The sequence below is a fragment of the Solanum tuberosum genome, unplaced genomic scaffold, assembly GCF_000226075.1.
Source record: "Solanum tuberosum cultivar DM 1-3 516 R44 unplaced genomic scaffold, SolTub_3.0 scf00214, whole genome shotgun sequence".
Lineage (NCBI taxonomy): Eukaryota > Viridiplantae > Streptophyta > Magnoliopsida > Solanales > Solanaceae > Solanum > Solanum tuberosum.
In genome coordinates, this window is record NW_006239139.1 from 241,856 (window position 1) to 248,128 (window position 6,273).

At 32.1% G+C, this 6,273-nt stretch overlaps 1 long non-coding RNA gene across 1 annotated transcript; it reads left to right on the forward strand.

Moving 5' to 3' along the window:
• Positions 1-1,956: 1,956 nt before the first annotated feature.
• LOC107062248 (uncharacterized) lies at positions 1,957-4,462 on the forward strand. Its single transcript, XR_001474519.1, has 3 exons — positions 1,957-2,098; positions 2,189-2,298; positions 4,189-4,462. It is a non-coding gene; the product is annotated as an uncharacterized lncRNA (long non-coding RNA).
• The last annotated feature ends 1,811 nt before the right edge of the window (positions 4,463-6,273 follow it).

Below are 6,273 nucleotides of genomic sequence, written 5' to 3' on the forward strand. Positions count from 1 at the left end.
ACTATGTTTAATGTTGCTGTTGCTGTTGCTGTTGTCGGATCAAATGTTACTGGTCCCTTGGAATTATTTCACCCACCTAAACGAAACTCAAGATAACTCATAGTCGTTATAATCTTGGTGACAACCTCCAACTCTATGGTGATGGATAAATTTTTTATTGTGTAATAGTCTGCAGATCACACATTATAATCCTTGACGCCTTCTATGGACCATTATTGTCTATTGAATATTACTATAGACTATATTGGAAAAAGACCAAAACAATGGAAGAAGCAAAAATGTATTTTGATTGGGCAAACGTTTGTGTTGACAATGGAAAAAAACCAAACAAATATAATGATACAAAAAACCAAGTCATGACTAGGTGCTGTACCAAAATGATTTTTCCTATTTTTCCCTAATGCTTTTCACGTCATGGTTGGTTTGACAATAACTATTTTCTATTTTTTTTTTCTTTTTTTTTTAAATAATTAGTGTCGGAGTCAAAATTTATAAAAAAATAAATTAAAGTATTATAGATTGTTACACATGTAATGAGTTAAAGTTGATTAAGAGTGAAGATCTTTTATTTATTTCATCACCTTTTTTTTAATAATAACGATTATATACCTATCATCTCTATCTTTAGGAGTAAAGATAAGATATGTGCATCTATGTACATCCTAATTTTGCTAAAAACATACTGTAATTGATAATTAAATTATTAATAATATGAATCGACCAAGGCATGGACCACAGTCAAATTTCTCCACGAACCTATCACACTCATTAGAGGATATGGCCATGTCAAAAAAGCAGTTTAGATTTGACAAATATCCAAAATATATAAGAAATAAGTGTAGATAATTATAGTAATGAATTATGTGATCCTCAAATTTAAATCATTACTTACACTACTTCCTTATTGTTGAACTCGAACAATTCTCATTTCTTTGAATTAGTTATTAAAATTAAGTAGGCTTAAGATTCATTTAATTTAAACTAAACTCATTCTTTCACATCCGTTGTGAATGGTTGTTTGGTCTTCTTATATGGTTTTGAATTACGATAACCCCTTGATTTAGTTTTTGAGGTTAGAATAATTAAATCGATGATTCATTTCTTTAACATATTATCAAGGGAAAAGGGTCTGATATACCCTCAATTTTGCCATTTCGAGCTGATATGCCCCTCGTTATGATAGTGGCTCATATATATCCTTACCGTTATACAAACGGCTCACATATACCCCTACCGTTACAAAATGAGCTCACATATACCCTTAATTTAATGGAAGTGGAAAAAATAGTTTTAAATTTATGTTTTTGACTTTTAAATTTAAAAAAAATCATGTAGGGGTATATATGATCCTTCTAGCGAATTTCAAGGTATATTTTAATCTTTTTTATACATAAATTATTTTTTGACGTCTTTGATTATCATTTTTTGAGTTTCTTATTCTTATTTTATTTTTTTCTTTCGTTCGTTAGTGTAAAGAGAAAATTTAAAAACTAATTTTTTGTGGCTATATTATAATTTAAAACTATTTTTTTCGTCTATATTGTTATTTAGTTTTTGTATTGAAAAAAATTTGGGTCATCTATAATAAAATTTACAAGAAAATTAGTGAAACATAAATAAATTTGACCATCAAAATAATAACTTTAAATTAGTCGTTGAAACAAAAAAAGTCAAAAAAAATTATGTGTGAGGAGGATTAAATATACCCGCATGGGATTATATTTTTTTTTAAAATAATAATAATTAAAATTAATCTTTTCACTTCTATTAGAGAAAAATGATATATGTGAGTCATTTGTATAACAATATGAGCATTTATGAGTCACTTTCATAATGAGGATATATCAACTCTAATTAATAAAATTGAGGGTATATCCTACCCTTTTCCATATTATCAAAGTACATGTCCATCTTAAAATTGAAAATTGTGAGACAAAGCATAAGGTCTCACAATTTTTATCCTTCTAATCCATCAACCCCTTTTCTTCCTGTTTTCAGATTTTGTTTATCACTGACCCTATTTTCAAAAGTTTCAATCTTTTTTCAGTCCTCATCTTGATATCTCATCCATCCACTAAACTACTAGTACCTTTTTAATGTAAGCTTCAACAACTTATATGAATGATGCTTTTTTTGTTCTTTTTATCCACTGTTTTCTACTAAAGTTCCTTTCTTTACTCTTTTTCAGGTGATTTCACTTCAAGAATAGTATCTTCTTTCTTGGAGTTTAACTAGATCTTTGTCTATTTGAGTCTTGATGAATAGTTTAGTGAACCCCATCTGAAAGAAACAATCAAGGTCAGTGCAAAGTTTGCTTCTTTTGCATATTAGAAATCAGAATTGTTGTCTCAGATTCAGAAAAAAAAATTAATATGTTTTTGAATGATGTATAAGTTCGTTTTTGTTGGTTCATCAGTATCAAGCATTTTGTGTTTTACTAAATGTTTCTGAACAAAAGATGAATTTGGTGAGAAAAAGTTGATCTTTTAGCTTTTTGCCCTAATGAAATTTGACTTCTTTAATCCTTTAGATATCCGGGATTTGCTTTTCAGATGACAAGAAGATTTATTGGATTAGTCAGGCACAACTATGGATTATATAGAGCTTATAATTTTCTTTAGGCCTTTAGGGAAGATAATGAAATTTGTGAGGTGAATGAGATAGCCAGTGGGTTGCTTTCAATTGGTTTAGCCATTTGGTTTTGCAGTTTAAACGTTTCTGATTGATGACGCATCTTTTGTTCCGAGAGTATTTAGATCAGTGAAGCAAGTAGGGGTTTACAGGAAGGAGATCATATCTTGTAGTGATGATCAAACAGATACTCAAAAGCTTCCTAGGAAGCCGTCTAAGTCAGCAGAAAATCGCGATGGACTCTCAAATGCTTCAACTAGTTCAATAAGCAGTGATCTGTCTAGTCCTCGGTCTGGGAATTCGAGTGCTATGTCTCTTTCAGGAGTCACTTCTTCTTTAGCTACTGGACTGAATAATGGAGATGGACTTCCCATGGCTGTAAACACTAAGGTGAATGGAACAGTTGCCCCGTATGAGGCGTTGCCTAGTTTTAGAGATGTACAATATTCTGATAAACAGAACTTGTTCATCAAAAAGCTGAAGTTGTGTTGTGTCTTGTTTGACTTTACTGACCCAACAAAAGGTTTGATGGAAAAAGACGTCAAGCGACAGACATTGGTGGAGCTTGTTGATTATGTTACTTCTGCAGATGGGAAATTCACGGAACCTGTGGTGCAAGAAATAGTTAAAATGGTGTCCTTAAACCTATTCAGGTCTTGTGCTCCTCAACCTCATGAAAATCAAGTATTGGAAGAAGAGGAACCCTTGATGGATGCTGCATGGGCACATGTGCAAATTGTGTATGAGTTGCTTCTCCGGTTTGTGGCATCACCAAAATTGGCTAAGCGATACATTGATCACTCTTTTGTTCTCAGGATATTAGATATCTTTGATTCTGATGATCTAAGAGAAAGGGAGTACTTAAAGACTGTACTGCACCGCATGTATGGAAAGTTCATGGTGCACCACCCATTCATTAGGAAATCAATCAACTATCACCTTTAGCGTTCAAATAACAATATTGTGAGGAAATTACAAGTACAAAATGTGCAAGGACCAAAATTCTTGTGCAGCATAGAGAATGAGGCAACATTAATAGTTACCATGCATGTTGTGATCCATAGCATTTTTGGGGGAGGGATGGCCATTTGGTGAACACCTCAGCAATATTTAAGAAGTAATCTAGTGAAAGTGTTTGCTCTAATGGAGATATGATATGCAAGAAAACGACAAGTGTAGTCCATCAGAATTACTTATCTCTTGAGAGGACATTATCAGCATGGCAGGGAATACACCAAACTAAAGATTCTTTTCTCTATTAAAAACTTTTTCGACCACCTCTTTTTTTCGCTATGTCCCACCATCTCAAACATACAAAGAAGTTAACGAAAGGAATATTCTGGCTTACCAGAGAGAGTTAGTTTGCCAGAATTTATAACTACAAATAAAATGCAAAAATAACCTTTTCTATGGGACATTTGATACTTGGCTTTTGCCTTTCTTGCTATGAATGAAATATAATAATGAACATGGACGTGGGTATAAAAACAGTGCCCCTATTCACTTTGGTGTGCATGTCATTGTTTTTCTCTGACATTGATGCTGAAGTCTTTGAAGGTTGCTTGCAGAAATATGAAGAGGATCAGGACCAAAAGTGAAACATGAGACTACATGGAAAAGATTAGAAGGAGATCATCGCTGCAATGAAAGCTATAAGCAATGAGTTAGTGCTAGTTTCTTGAAGGACCTTCCCTCATTCACCATTTAGCTAGAGACTCTTATATCTTCGTTACTGTTACTTTTCCGTTGAATTGAAGAGCTCACTAGTATGTGGAATCCAACAAAATAAGTTACATCAATTGTACATATGCAATTGCATTTTTGCTCGATAGGTGTATCCTCTTTTGTTGGATTTACAACTGATTGAAAGAGTACAATTTTTCAGGTATATGCTTATCATCTTTTTGCTTTTAGTTACCATCATGTGTATGTTATACATTTGCAGCTTGGCCTGAAATGTTTCTGTAGATAATCTTCAAAATATATAAATCAACGCAGGCGAAACACTGTGCTTTGGATGAGTTTTTTCAAAGTGGCTTACTTTTTTTCTTCCTCTTTAACTGTTCTTGTAAATCATACCACTCGTGAAATTTCACTGGATATGTTGTTGTTGCTGCTGTAAATCATAAAAGAAAACATTTGGTGAGTGTTTATATACATATGAAACAAGCCAGATAAGACATATGTTGTGACTTTTTATAGGGAAGTCTATTTTCATCACATATAAGATGAAGAATAGTTGTCAAAATAAAAAGGTGAAGTTTAGCTTTCATAAACAATTTGGTTATTGTTGTAGCATCTGTTTAGGCATGTGAATGCCAGCTAATTGGAAGAAGATTTGTCAGTTCAATTATCATTCAACACTATGCAAAGTGAAAAACTCAAATCTTGTGATAGAAAAAGTGAAAGGACTTTTTCAACTGATTAAGCTAAGTCTTGATGACAAGCGATCTATCTTGAGGGCACCTTGACTAATTCATCTGATATTTGTTTGACGCGGAGCTATGATATGAACAACGAAGGGTGTTCAATTAGATCCATTTGTTGAAAAATTATTCTGATCCATCCGATATTTGTCAAGGGTAAAACTACTTACATGGAAAGAGATTTTACAATTGGATTCCTTTGTAGATAAGATGTCACTTTACATCCTTTACACATTTAAACATGCAGTCGTCTTTGTTAACACTGTTCTCAACTGCCAAAATGTGTGACGATTTTGAGCGTGAATTTGAATTTAGTTGAAGCCCAATAAAAAAAACCAAAAAAATAATAATATTGAAATACTACTATTTTGGAGGCATTTTGTTTTTCAAATACTTTGTTATCTTTAAATGTAAAACAAATAATTAATAAGCACTTTAAAATATAAAGTTGAAGACAAATCTACCGTACAACCAAATAATAATAGCTCAATTTACTAACACCGACGCACGAATCCGCTGTGTCACGCGAGTACATCCACCTCACAATTTGTTCAATTATTCTCTTATGTATTTTATAACTAGATAATTTATCCGCGTTATTTATAATTCTATAACTTGTGTATTTTATTTAGAGCTCTCCTATGTTACTTATTACTTATTGATCTCATGCGGAAAAAAGAAGAAGAAATCATATAACAAAAATAAGGTTGAACTGCTGAACACATAAACATTCCCCTAAACTTGTTGGGTTTTTCCCTTCAAGTATCTCAACTACGTCATTTTTCTATTGAATTTTTGAACCACCCATAATTTGTATTTTTTAAACACGGTTGGCTGACATGGCACAAAATGTGATCTCACGTCGCTTAAGCGTGTGAGGACGTTTAAAAGGCATAGAAATCCCTGAAGCACCCATTAAGAAATACGTCTCATTTATTCACCAGCTCATGAACTTACAGTTTCACCAAAAGCGACAAGAAAAGGCTAAAAAAGATCAACGATTACACAAGGCCATAAGCAAGAATGTTTACCCCTTACTTGATAGAAATATTTACTCTTATTATACAACTAATTTTTTTTAGAATACATACTAGCTAAATTAATCGTCTTAGTTTTTTTTTTTTTAAAATAAAATCATTTAACTAATTACAAAATTTAAAAGTTCTTTTTTAAAAAAAAGAAAAAAAAAGAGCTCAATGGACTATGATTGATTATC